Source organism: Ornithorhynchus anatinus, chromosome 5, assembly GCF_004115215.2.
Source record: "Ornithorhynchus anatinus isolate Pmale09 chromosome 5, mOrnAna1.pri.v4, whole genome shotgun sequence".
Lineage (NCBI taxonomy): Eukaryota > Metazoa > Chordata > Mammalia > Monotremata > Ornithorhynchidae > Ornithorhynchus > Ornithorhynchus anatinus.
The window spans coordinates 39,114,191-39,128,135 of record NC_041732.1 but is presented as its reverse complement, the minus strand read 5'-3'; the positions used below and the strand labels follow the sequence as shown (position 1 = coordinate 39,128,135).

General features: G+C 40.8%; 1 long non-coding RNA gene across 2 annotated transcripts in view; it reads right to left on the bottom strand.

Moving 5' to 3' along the window:
* LOC114812029 overlaps positions 1 to 6,540 on the bottom strand; it is a 124,264-nt gene extending 117,724 nt beyond the window's left edge. For both annotated transcript variants that reach the window (XR_003759696.2, XR_003759697.2), the window contains exon 1: positions 6,348 to 6,540. This is a non-coding gene — a long non-coding RNA (uncharacterized LOC114812029). The remainder of the gene's footprint in view (positions 1 to 6,347) is intronic.
* Between the last annotated feature and the right edge of the window lie 7,405 nt (positions 6,541 to 13,945).

Below are 13,945 nucleotides of genomic sequence, written 5' to 3'. Positions count from 1 at the left end.
ATGTAAGTTTCTTGTGGGCAGGGAACATGTCTACCAACTCTGTTGTACTGTACTCTCTCAAGAGCTTAGTTCGGTGCTCAATAAATACACTGATCGATCCATCAGACTTATCCATCCACATTTCTGTAGTCCTAGCTGCTCAGATTCACCCAGCCTCCCTCCAATTACCCCAAATGCATCATGAGCCCTACAGAGGGCAAGATAAAGGATGGAAGAATATGCACCCTTCCCCTTCAAAATCCTACCTTTCACTATCTTTGCTTCAACAAACTTTCTTTGGCTTCAGAATACATACTTTGCGACAAGTTAAGAATTCAGCACCTTAGAACATTTTGCTTGCCAGCTGGATGTTTGCCTGCAGCTGGCAGGACTGGCTGCTTTGTTTTGTTTCCTACCTACTTGCCAGTGGGTGCCTTCTCTGTTTGATCAAGGGAAGTGTGCTAAGGATCAGATCAGATAATTTATTAGATTTGCCCATAAAGCCTAAAAGGGCTGGAAGGACAGTGGTGGCCAACTTTTAGAGGAAAATCCTGTGAACAGTAGAATTAGAAGCCTGAAGATGAAGGGCTTTTGAAAGAGAGGATTCAGAGTTCTGGAAACTACTTGGGAGGGCACTGGGAAGGATGCAGCATGGCTGCTCTGTGAGGAATTCTGGCCACCTGCAATAAGAGTGTCTATGAGCTTGGAGTGACCTAGTGAAAACACTATGGAAGCAGAATTATAGAGCAGAATGTTTTGGAGTCTTCTATCTGAGCAAATCAGTGGAATGAAGCTACGGTGTGAGCTTGGAAAGAGCAGCCAGGACTAATAACAAAAAAATCCACCTCTTTAAGTTGCCTACAGCCATTGTGGAGTAATTACACCCATGTCGCAACTACCCCAATTTATAGAAAGGGAATGATCATGGTTCCTCTGCACCATTTTGCCTAAATATGTACTTAGACTCCATCTTGAGTCTGTCCCATAATGAGCATTTATTCTTGGGCCTATTCAGAGCTTAAACACTAAGATTTATTTTACATACTTCTACAGGGTTGTTCAGTTGCTTGAACATCCTTCATGTCTGTCTGGGTCACTATTATCTGTCTTAAGAGCAAGTTCCTAGAAGTCACAAGTAATGTCTAACTCACTTTGTATGAGGTAAAGCAAGCATAGATAGGTGCTTAATATGCTTTGGCTGATGATAATGCCTCTTTTTGTTTGATTTTATGAATTGGATTAAATGAAGCAACATCTTTAATCACTCTATATTTTGCTGATGTGAACGTGAAGGAAATATAGACTGTGCTGGCAGGTTGGTTATTTTTTCAAGATTAATAAAGAGAATGCCCAAATGGAGGAAACTTGTTCTCCTTGTAGAGCTACAAAATCTTCAATAAAATGGGAAAGGGAGAGCTGCTTTATTTCCCTGTCAAACTATTCTTGTTTCATTATAGGAGTTATTTTTCTAGCTGAATTACATTAACTTTTTTGGGGGGTGGGAGGGATTGGCAGAGGGAAATAATTTCTAATTATCTTCTGCACATATTTTAGTGGAATGCTGCTGACTACAAACTCTAGAAGAAAATAATGAACACTTCGAGCTTTGAATCAAATAGTGTATACTCTTGTATGGTTTCCCTAAGACCTGGCATTTTCTTCAGGTCATCCATCAATATCATCAGCAGCACCAGTATTTATTGAGGGTTAACTAGAAGGCAGAACACTTTATTTTGCAATTGAGGAATGACAAGATCCCTGTCCTACAGGAGCTTATAGTCCAAAGGGGAAGAAAAGCAGACAAATTAATCAAAACTGCATGAGGCAAATGAAACTTGAAAATAGACACAGGCTCTGTAAAAGATAAATGCATTAGTCCTGAAAGGAACCATCTTTATACGCCTCCTGTCTCTCCCACACCAGCCTTTATTTCACTCTGCTGTGGGGAAATTTTTCCAAAAAGTTTCAGTACATGTCTTCCCACTCCTTAAGAACCTCCAGTGGTTGCCTATCCACCACCAAACACACTCCTTCCTATCAACTTTAAAGTACTCAATCAGCCCTCCCCCTCTTATTTTTCCTCACTAATAATAATAATTGCATTATTATTAAGGACCTATGTGCCAGGCACAGTACTAAGCACTGGCGTGGATACAAGCAAATTGGGTTGGACACAGTCCCTGTCCAAAGAATCAGTCCCCATTTTACAGATGAGATAACTAAGGCAAAGAGAAGTAAGTGACTTGCCCAAGGCCACAGAGCAGACAAGTGCAGGATCTAGGATTAGAACCCATGACCTTCTGATTCCTAGGTGTGTGTTCTATCCATTACACCATGCTGCTTTGCTGATTTCTTACTAGAACCCAGCCCACATATTTCACTGCTCTAACACCAATCTATCCCTTGTACCTCGATATTGCCTTTTCCTCCAATCCCTTGCCCACAACCTCCCTCTGACCTGAAACTCCTTCCTCATTCATGTATAACAGACCACCACTCTCCCCACCTTCAAAGCCTTACTAAAAATCACTTCTCCAAAAGGCCTTTCCTAAGTCTTCAATTCCCATATTCTCTCGCCCTTTGGTATCACCTAAGCACCTGAATCCAATACCATTTATATGGTTGAAAATCACCCCACAATACTGATGGAACTACCTGTAATTTATTTTAAAGTCTGTCTCCCCCTCTAGACTGTAGATTCCTTGTGAGTGGACATCATGTTTACCAATTCTGTTGCATTGTACTCTCCCAAATATTTAGTTCATGGCTCTGCACACAGTAAGTGCTCAATAAATACCTTGGATTTATGCAAACAAGGCCAAACTGACCTGGAACTCCCTTCCTCTCATAATAATAATTGTGGTATTTGTTAAGCTTACTATGTGCCAAGCACTGCTCTAAGTGCTGGGGTAGATACAAGGTAAGCAGGTTGTCCCATGTGGGGCTCACAGTCTTAATCTCCATTTTCCAGATGAAGTAACTGAGGCACATAGAAGTTAAGTAACTTGCCCAAGGGCACACAGCAGACAGGTGGCAAGGCCAGAATTAGAACCCATGACCTTCTGACTCCCAGCCCCGTTGCTCTATCCGCAAGGCTAAGCCAGAACACCACGTGCCCCACCTTCAAATATCACATCTCCTCCAGGATGTCTTATCCAATTAAGCCATCTTTCCGTGACTCCCTCTCCCTTCTGCATTGGCCCAGCACTATCACCCTTTATTCTCTCCATAGTACTTATGTCCATATCCATGATTTATATTAATGTCTGCCTCCAAATCTAGACTGGAAACTCTTGTGGGCAGGAAATATGTCTACCAATTATTATATACACGATTATATTATATATTACTCTATTATATTATATACTCTCTTACCTTACCAAGAGAGTAAGGTAAGGAGACTAAGGTAGAGTGCTCTGCACACCGTAAGTATTCAGTAAATAGCATTGATTCAGTGTCCATCCTATATTGCTCTAAGACATTTGTACATGTGGATAGAACCTTACCCTTAGCAATGTCTTCTTAGAAAACCTAAGACCAGATACTCACATGCACCTGTACTAGGACACCTAACACTGTTCGACCCTTTCTATGGCTGCTTGGTAGAGTCTCTCTCTCCATTGCAAAACATGTTTCATAATTGCCAAGAGTTAAATGCTGCATTTTGAATCTTGAAGAAGCTATCTTCCAGAGGAAAACACTGAAGTAACAATTTCAAAAGCAAAATAAATAACAAAAGCACGGACAGCTATTTACATTACAACCAGAGTCTTTTCAAGTAGAATAACCTGTATGAATGAGTAGAAGAAGCCTCAGCAGGAAACTCTTGCAGCCATACAGAATGAAGATCAGGTGAAGCAGCATGGCCTAGAGGATAGAGCATGTGCTATGAGTAAGAACCACCTAGGTTCCAATTCTAGCTCTACTGCTTATCTGCTGTTTGACCTTGGGCAAGTCACTTCTCTCTGCCTCAGTTCCCTCACCTATAATATGGGGATTTAGAGTGTCAGTTCCATGTGGGACATGGACTGAATTCAATCTGATTAGCTTGTATCTACCTCAGTGCTTAGTACAGTGTCTAGCTTAACAACGACAACAAAAAAAGCAACCACAGAAGCATGAGTATCAAAATCCACTTGGGGCAAGGAGGATTCATTCTTTGTAGCAAACCCTTAAGAAGGCTGACAGGGACCACTCTACATGAGTAAATTGTCCAGCCTCACCCTTGAGACCTACGTGCTTCTCCCAACTGCAAATAGTCAGGAGCACTACATCTGTACTGTACTTCTCTAACTTCTCGGTGCCTCAGTTACCTCATCTGTAAAATGGGGATTAAGACTGTGAGCCCCACGTGGGACAACCTGATTCCCCTGTGTCTACCCCAGCGCTTAGAACAGTGCTCGGCACATAGTAAGCGCTTAACAAATACCAATATTATTATTCTCTACAATCTGGACAGTCCAGATTCCACAAACCATTCCATCTCGTCCCAAGTGCTCCAACTTGGGCAATAAGCATTCACTCCAGGTGGAAACCAAATTCAAATAGAAGAGTATAACCAGCTTGGTATTTTTTTCTCCCTAGAAATATTCTATTTGGTAACCTCAGTTCCCTTACAAGACTTTGAGCCCCATAAGGGACAGGAATTGTGTTCAACAGGATTAGCTTGTATCTACCCCAGTGCTTAGAACAATGCCTGTCAAACAGTAAGTTCTTAACAAATACCATAAAAACAACCGAAGAGGGGAACCTGCTTTTCAGTGGGAAATCAGCACTTGCATGTACATAGCCAAAAATTATTCCCTCAAAAACATTAAAAAAGACCCCAGCCATCAAGCAGATATTTTATCTTCCTGTTAGGAATGTATGCTTTGCAGACACTTGGGAAGGATCTCTTATTTATAAAGGCAAAGAATCTGAAAAAGAGTAGAAAGAAAAAGAGGTGCAGAAACTTGCATTAGGTAAAGATCAATTTTTTCCATTTGAATTCTATTCCTACCTTGTCCTTTCTTCACTAAATTTATCCCAGTTCGTCACAGTCATTGAATATCCTAATGAGAATTACATTGTAAATTTAATTTACTCTTCCACAGAGTTAAAATAAATATGACTGAAAGCAAAATGCTTATGGTACTCAATATAAGACTAATGGTGTGCTCTCCAATTATCTGCAGTAGTGATGTAGTCTTAATTAAATTTACATGAGGATATACTATACTAGAAGCTGACAAAGATGCAGTAAATTAAAATTTACACTTGCCCTTTATATAAAATTTAAAGGTATTCCACTGCCACTAGCAACCCAGCCAGGCTTATCAGGCTATGAATGAGGTTCATTAACAAAACACAAGTAATAGCACATAATGTCAAAGCCCCCATTCACCTAACTTTGTAAATAACCAACCGGAATCAAGAGAAAATTTATTTTTCAATTCTATCTCTCTTCACCTCTGCCCCTGGCTGCCCAGAAATGCAAGAGAGAGAAAGGATATTATAAAATCATATATCCCCCTAATTTCTATGAGGAACGGTTTGGGAAGCAAAAGGGAAATAAAATGGTGCAAGTAGAATAAAGCCACATTTTTCAGACTCACTTTTTAGTATTATTGTGCTCTGCCAGCCATCATGTCCTGTGATATTTTTCTGAGTCTTTATCTGCTCTTAGTAATAAACATTATTCTAGTCTTGAAGAAAGTCACTTTGTCATCATGGATTCACAGATCCTCAAGCACAAAATAACAACTGAACTTGTTTGATGTCTGAAGTTACTGACCCCAGAAAACCCAGGTGCTATAAATTGGAAGAAAGCAGTAACTTGTGCCTTAAAGTCCACAAAGATAAGGTCACATGAACAAGACTTTTAAATTTTTCCTCCATGATCAGTCCACAGTAAGAATATAAAGAATTCATTTGGTTACATTTCATAGCATCAAAATGGTAAAACAAAAAAAACCCCTAAAATTATAATAATACTAGATTCCAAGCTCAGGTCAAAGAAGACTTTTGGGGGTGGCTGATCTGAATGCTACATGCTGTAAAGTGTCAGTCTTTATAATCCATTCAGGGTTTGGGTTAAAGAAGCAAAGTTAAATGGAAAAGGAGAGACTGACCACCATTTAAAATCTGTGGCTTAAAGACCTCTGAACAGGTTCAGCTGTGATTGAAACAGATCAGTTCCTTATCTTTCAGCCTGGAGGAGCTGCAATGCAGACTGCTGACTGATGCAGACAAACTGCAACTTCAAACCCTGGCTGCCAACTTAGCCAATACAGCTCCGTGGTTTAAAAGTACAATTAAAGTATAATTACAGTACTTTGACTCCAGATTACAAACCAACAGATTTCTCCCCTCCCATTTTTATTTTTTACCTTTAACTTCTGTTGCTGTATTTCCAAATTTCCTCAGTCTTCTCCACAGTGTTCTTCTAAATGTAGCCACTGGGGTCATTGCAGTCACCTGCACAGGTGCAGGAAGTGGGAGATGAGATGGGAGGGAGGAGAAGTAAACAACTTCAGACTCTCAGGTGCCTATTTTCAAAGGCCTCAGTGAACCAGGAGGTGTGGAAACTGGAAAGAAAATGAAGACCGAGGCAAATGAGAACTACTTTCAGCTGCAGGTCTAGGTGAAGGAGAAGGTTGAAGGAAGGAGACAAAGGGTGGGGAAGAAGTGTGACTTTTCTTAGGCTCCCTTGTGGTTGGCATCAAGATTGTTGTAGACAGATGGTTTTTCCCTTTTGACTGTAAGCTCCTTGTGGCCAGGGAAGGTATCTACCATCTCTGTTCTCACTCAAGTACTTAATTCAGTGCTCTGCATTTAGTGAGTGCCCAATAAGTGCCATTGATTGATTGACAGAATGTGTGCGGCACTCCAACTTCTTGGAAGTAAAGTGGGATGAACAGAGACCACACTTCCCAGGGGGAATGGAGGGAAGAGAACAGTAGAATGGTGGAGTAGAAGGAGAAAAAGGAATGTGTAACTAGATTAAGGGTGAATGAATTTTTGTTTTTGTCTTTTGTGTTTCTCTCTTTCTCTAGAAGCTCAGGCTTAATGAAGTTTTTCCTTGTGTCCCCCTTTATATGCCTCAAAATTAGTTCAATTTAGAGGGTGTATTATTATTATGATTGTACTTGAATGCTTATTTTTTGTCAAGCATTGTTCTAAATGCTTGTGTAAGCTACACATTAATCAAGTTCGATACAGTTCCTGTCTCACATGGGGCTCATAGTATAAGTAGGAGGGAGAACAGGTACTGAATCCACATTTTACAGATGAGGGAAGTGAGACAGAGAAATTAAGTGACTTGCTCAAGGTCTCACAGCAGATAAGTGCTGGATAAGGAATTAGAACCCAGGTCCTCTGACTCCCAGGTCCATGCTCTTTTCATTAGACCACGTTGCTTTACTTAGGCAGTGAAGCTTCCGAGAATGCAGGAAGCAAACTTCATGAAGCCAAATGACATGGTGACTACCTTTTGAATTTTTTTTAAACTTTTTTTTAAAGTAGCTATTGGTCTGTTTGATTTACTGATGGATCAACAAGCATGCTTTGGCAATAGAAGAAGTGGTACTGAGAGGAAGATGAGAGAACATAAAGAGGAGTTACTTTTTTATTGACTACAAAATGGCATTTTTTCAAGGAACCCCTTTCTCACTACAAACTGGGGTCTCTTCTCCATTTCATCTTTATGCTCGATATCCTGCAATCTTCATGTTCTTTTACCCTCTGTACCGCCTGGCCTTTGAAAAATCAAAACTCAAATAAGGCCATTTCTTCTCCAAGCAGTTTTCCTCCACTGACTCTCCCACTTTCAATACAACTTATGACTCACCTCTCCCCCTCTATTCCTGTCATTACTAATTAGACTCTTGAATTTTGTCCTAGATTGGAGTAGCAGCATGGTGTAGTGGGTAGGGCATGGGCCAAGGAGTCAGTAGGAACTGTGTTCTAATCCCGGCTCTGACACTTGTCTGCTATGGGGCCTTGGGCAAGTCATTTCACCTCTCTGTGCCTCAGTTATCTCATCTGTAAAATGGGGATTGAGATGATGAGCCTCATGTGAAACAGCGATTATGTCCAACACTATTTTCTTGTATCCACCCCAGTACTTAGTACAGTGTCTGACACATAGTAAGTGCTTAACAAATGCCACAACTATTATTATTGTTGTTATTATATTCCCAGAAAGGTGCCAGCACCTATGGACACTTAAATTCCCATTCACTGCATGCTTCTTGGAGGCTACTTTTAAGATGGCTTCTGTTGGACTCCCAAGAAGTCCTGAAGTGCTTTATCAATAACTCCTGCTTTTAAAACCACCCACTCAACACTGCAATTCTGTGGGGCACAGAGTCTTCCCAATTATGACAGTGGCGTGGCTTCTAGAAAAGGAAATATTGTAAGTTTTTCCTACAAAGAAGAAGGCATGATGGACTAAATTAACATAGATCATAAAAATCACATGAAAAAACTCAAATTCCAGCCCCAAAGTTTGCATTTTCTCTGTTAGAGAAAATGTGAATCCACACACACACACAAACACCTTTCATTTCATCACTCATGCACCATAAATTAATAGGCTTAGCCTTTTGAATAGAGATTAATTACATTAGGCAAAAAGCACACTTTCAGTTCTTGCCACAGTTGCTACCTCATTGAATTCATTATACCAAGTGATGGCAGGATGGCTCAATGGAAAGAGCACAGGCTGGGGAGCCAGAGGTCATGGGTTCAAATCCCAGGTCCGCCGTTTGTCAGCTGTGTGACTTTGGGCAAGTCACTTCACTTCTCTGTGCTTCAGTTACCTCATCTGTAAAATGGGGATGAAGTTTGTGAGCCCCACGTGGGACAACCTGATCACCTTGTATCCTCCCAGGGCCTAGAACAGTGCTTTGCAGATAGTAAGTGCTTATCAAATGCCATCATTATTATTATTATCCTGAAAATAACAGCTAATTTATATCATGCATGTCCTTCACAGCACAGTTTCTCATTTTACTGAGAAATACTAGATAAAAAGGGAACTGTTCTATGAAGAATAAAACTGAAGTTTGCATTTGTCATCAAGGGCAATGGCTGTTCATTCATTCATTCAATAGTATTTATTGAGCACTTACTATGTGCAGAGCACTGTACTAAGCACTAGGAATGTACAAATCGGTAACAGAGGCAGTCCCTGCCCTTTTAAGGGCTTACAGTCTAATCGGGGGAGACAGACAAGAACAATAGCAATAAATAGTGCAATGATACATTCATGTGTTCCTAGAGGACTCACACCACCCATCAGCTAGTGCACAACAAGCACCCTCAACCTGCATAAAGACCACAGACAAAATATGGCCCTGGCTCCTATGCATTTTATGTGACCAAATAGCCTTTGACTGACTACAGTTGAGCAGCAAGCTGAAACATGCAGTCTTCTAGTAAAACTAGAATGCAATCACAAGAAGAGTTGTAGATCTTTCTAGCACCTAGACTAGGAGTTCACTGTGGGCAGTGAACCCACTGTCTACCAATTCTGTTGTATTGTCTGAACACAATAAGTATTCAATAAATAGCATCTATTGATTTATTTACTGATAGCCTTTATGTGCACCTGTATTTCTCAGCCTCTTTTCAGTGGTGAATTGGTGACACTGGTGGCATTTGATCAATCAGTCCTGAGTACTGATTGAGTGCTTTTTTGTGGTATATGTTATTAAGCACTTACTATATGCAAGACACTGTATTAAGCCCTGGGATAGATGCAAGCTAATTAGGTGGAACACAGTTCATGTCTCATATGGGTCTCACTCACAGACTTAATCCCCATTTTCCAGATGAGGAAACTGAGTCACAGAGAACTGAAATGCTTGACCAAGGTCACACAGTAGACAGGTGGAAGAGCTAAGATTAAAACCCTGGTCCTTCTGACTCCCATATCCATACTTGATCCACTAGGCAATGCCGCTTCTCCCAAAGTGTAGAGCTTAGTACTACATGAAGCAGAGAAGCAGCATGGCTCAGTGGAAAGAGCACGGGCTTGGGAGTCAGAGGTCATGGTTTCAAATCCCGGCTCTGCCACTTGTCAGCTCTGTGACTGTGGGCAAGGCACTTAACTTCTCTGTGCCTCAGTTACCTCATCTGTAAAATGGGGATTAAGACTGTGAGCCTCACGTGGGACAACCTGATTACCCTGTATCTACCCCAGCACTTAGAACAGTGCTCTGCACATAGTAAGCACTTAACAAATACCAACATTATTATTATTATGATTGAGAGAGTACAGTACAATAGAGTTGATACACGTGATTCCTGTCCAAGCCAAACTTACTGTCTAGCAAAGGAGCAAGACACTGAAATAAATTACAAATAGGGGAAATGGCAGAGTATAAGCATGTGTACAAAAGTGCAAAGGGCCTGAGGGTGGGGTGAACATCAAATGCTTGCTGTGAACTGATCCAAGTGCATATGTGACTGAGAAGGAAGAAGGAATAAGGGAATGAGGACTTAGAAGGCTTCTTTGAGAAGATGTTTTTTGGGGATGACTTTGAAAGTGGGGAGAGTAATCATCTTTGGGAAATGAATGGTGGGGGAGTTGCAGGACCAAGGTCAGCAGTGAAATAGATGTGTTTAAGAAAGAATGAGTAGGTTGGCATTAGAAGAGTGAAGCAGTAGGAAATCAATGAGGTTGTGTTGGGTTGGGTTGTAGTAGGAGATCAGTGAGAAGAGGTAAGGTAGGAGAAAAAGAACTGATTGCCTTAAAATTTATGGTAAGGGTTTTGTTTGATGTAAAGGTGGATGGCAATCACTTATCCTTTGAAGAGTCAGGAGACATGAGTTGGGCATTTTTTAGGAAAGTGGTTCAGGCAGCAGAATAAGCTCATTGTGGGCAGGAAATGTGTCTGTTTGTTGTTATATTGTACACTCCCAAACAGTAAGTGCTCAATAAATATGACTGAATGAATGAAAATGTGGACTGAAGTTAAAGGGACAGGGAGAAGGGAGATTAGTGAGGAGGCTGATGCAATATTCAAGATAGAGTATGATAGTAATTGACTCAACAAGGTGATAATTTGAATGGAGCAGAAAGGGCAGAGTCTAGAAATGTTGTGAAAGTAGAACTAGCAGGATTTGGGGACAAGTTGAATATGTGGGTTGAATGAGTGAGCTTTTCCCCAAATAAGCCCTCACTTCCCTTACTCCCTCTTCCTATGTCACCTATGCACTTGAGTCTGTTCACTTATAAATTATTTATATTAATGTCTGTCTCCCTCTCTAGACTGTACACTCCTTGTGAACAGGGAATATGTCTCCCAGCTGTCATACTCTCCCAAGCATACTGTTTACAAAGCAATGTACTAAGCACTTGAGAGAGTACAACAGAATTGATAGGCATGTTCCCTACCCACAAGGAACTTACTAAGAGGGAGACAGACATAATTTATAGATATGTACATAGTTGTTCTGGGGCAAACACTAAATGCCCAAAGTCAAGTTTTTAGTTTCTCCCTTGTCTCTTCCATTAATAATAACGCTGGTGTTTGTTTAACACATACTTTGTGCAAACTACTACTAAATGCTGGGGTAGATATCAGATATTTGGGGTAGATATGAGAAGCAGCATGGCTCAGTGGAAAGAACCCGGGCTTGGGAGTCAGAGGTCATGGGTTCTAAGCCCAGCTCCACCACTTGTCAGATGCGGGACTTTGGGCAAGTCACTTCACTTCTCTGGGCCTCAGTTCCCTCATCTGTAAAATGGGGATTAAGACTGTGAGCCCCACTTGGGACAACCTGATCATGACAACCTGATCACTTTGTATCCCCCCAGTGCTTAGAACAGTGCTTTGCACATTGTAAGCACTTAACAAATATCGTCATTATTATTATATCACTTACCCCTCAGAAACTCTCCTTTTCTGAAGACATACAAATAACATAAGCTTCTTCCCTCTGGAAGACTTTAAACACAGTTGACAAATCATATGCTATTGGCTAACCACAAACCTTCCAATCACTTCAAATGACTGAGCTCTAGTCTCCTTTTTATAACCTCTACCAAAACAAGCCAGTAGGAAGAAATAGATGAGAAGCAATCTAAAGCCATTCAAACCACTCTGAATTCCCTTCTCTTGCCACAAATAAACATTAGCTGTAGCCCAATTAAACTCAACAGTTCACAGATGTTCACAGTAATGATTCCCTCACAATAGCACTCCTCTCATTAAGGTGCTTCGAGGTGTGTTTTTACTGACCAAACCAGGGAGCGGTGGAAAATGAGAGAAAACTAGTAATAGAACATGAATAGAATGGTGAACAGTAGGTGGCAGCTGCAGTACTCCATCTCCAAATGTTCTTGGGAAGAGGGTTGATCTTGACACTGCTTTCCTCCTTTCCCATTGCTAGTTAACTTTGTGGCGAAGTAAGGGAGAAGGCTTTAAGGAATTAGAAACAGAAAATGTGTCATAAAAGCCCCCAGCCATCTGGAGTATATACCAGAGTTTCTGAAGTGTGTGTTCAGTGAGCAATGAAGTCTGCTTTGTTGTTATAAATATGTGACTTAGGCTGATTTATTCAGAGACCCCAGTTCCTTCAACCTAAACTTCCTCTGGATGCATTACCTGCGCACTGTGAAGGTGAAAGATAACAGGGATGAATTTTCAATAGTTGTTATTTTATAACACATCAGTGTGAAGTCACTTTCCTCCTGAGGGATCAAGGGAATAATAAAATCAGCAAAGAAACTGCTTAAGCCCTAGAAAAGTGGAGTTTGGTTTCCAACCCCTCAGACTTAAGAATAAGATTTAACCATGGACTTTATTTAGTTCTTTTGATGTGTGTGGGGAGGGGGAAGGGGTCCCTCAGTCTTTCCAAGAAGCCCCTCACAGCACCATCTGCAAGATGGGTATTAGCAGTTATATTATTTTCATTTCAAGTGCAACAGTGAATACTGTAAAACCTAAAAGCAGGTTCATCTATGAACATGATTTTATGCCTTTCACATTTCTCTGATTTCCTTGTCTCTCTAGCTGTCAGGAAGGATGATCGTTTGCTAAATATGCTAACAAATCTCTCTTCTTTTAAAGTAGTACTATAAGTAAAACATAATTGCCTCCAAGGCCCCCTCCATGAGTCATTTAATCTAGACATCTTCATATTGTATTCAAGTGCCATCCTTTGTTTCAGTGGCTTTCTAGAAACTAAAAGCTGTGTCAGCAAAAGGGCACTGGCAAAATGTTTTTGAATGTTAACTTTGACAGGTAGCTTTCCTGAATTGCCAAGGAAGACTTGACATCTGTGTCCTGAGCAGGCACAAGGATGTTATCTTTCAGTTCTTTGATTGGGAGGATTCCCTCAAGGAAGCCCTCTACATAGAGATCTGATGCTAAGGACCCAGGCTTTTCAAGCAGTTTGTACAGTGCTTTGCAAACCGTTATCACTCAATAGATACCACTGATTGATTCAACCCTTTATGGTTGTAGACAGTGAAATTCAGAGAAGAAGAAATGAAATCTCTGAAGGTTCAACACAAATACAGCGAGACAGGTCAGGGAATTTGGAGAGGGGAAGAAGGAAAATGACGAATGATCTGACGTTTTAAAATGGTTGAAGGTCAATTAACAGATTAACTCCGCACAATAAGGTCAGACAGGGTGACTTTTAACAGTTATAAAGACTAAACACCAGCACAATTCCTATAAAAAGGCTGGAAGTTAGAGAGATAAAAAAGGACTTAAAGCATACCTGTAATCCATATGCACCGTGCTTTCTGTGATTGTTTCAGAAGAGGTAAACCTTCAAAGAGACTGTGAGAGCCTTCTCTTCTCAAGAGCACAGGGACTAGACTGCTTCTTGGAATCCTCCATGGCCTTTCACTGCAGCTTTCTTTGGAAGAGTTGGGGCTAGGACTCTTTCTTTTCATTCCTTCAAGATGGGAACTCTCAGGTAGGAGAGAGGAGCAGCATGGTGTAGTGGATAGAGCATGGGCCTG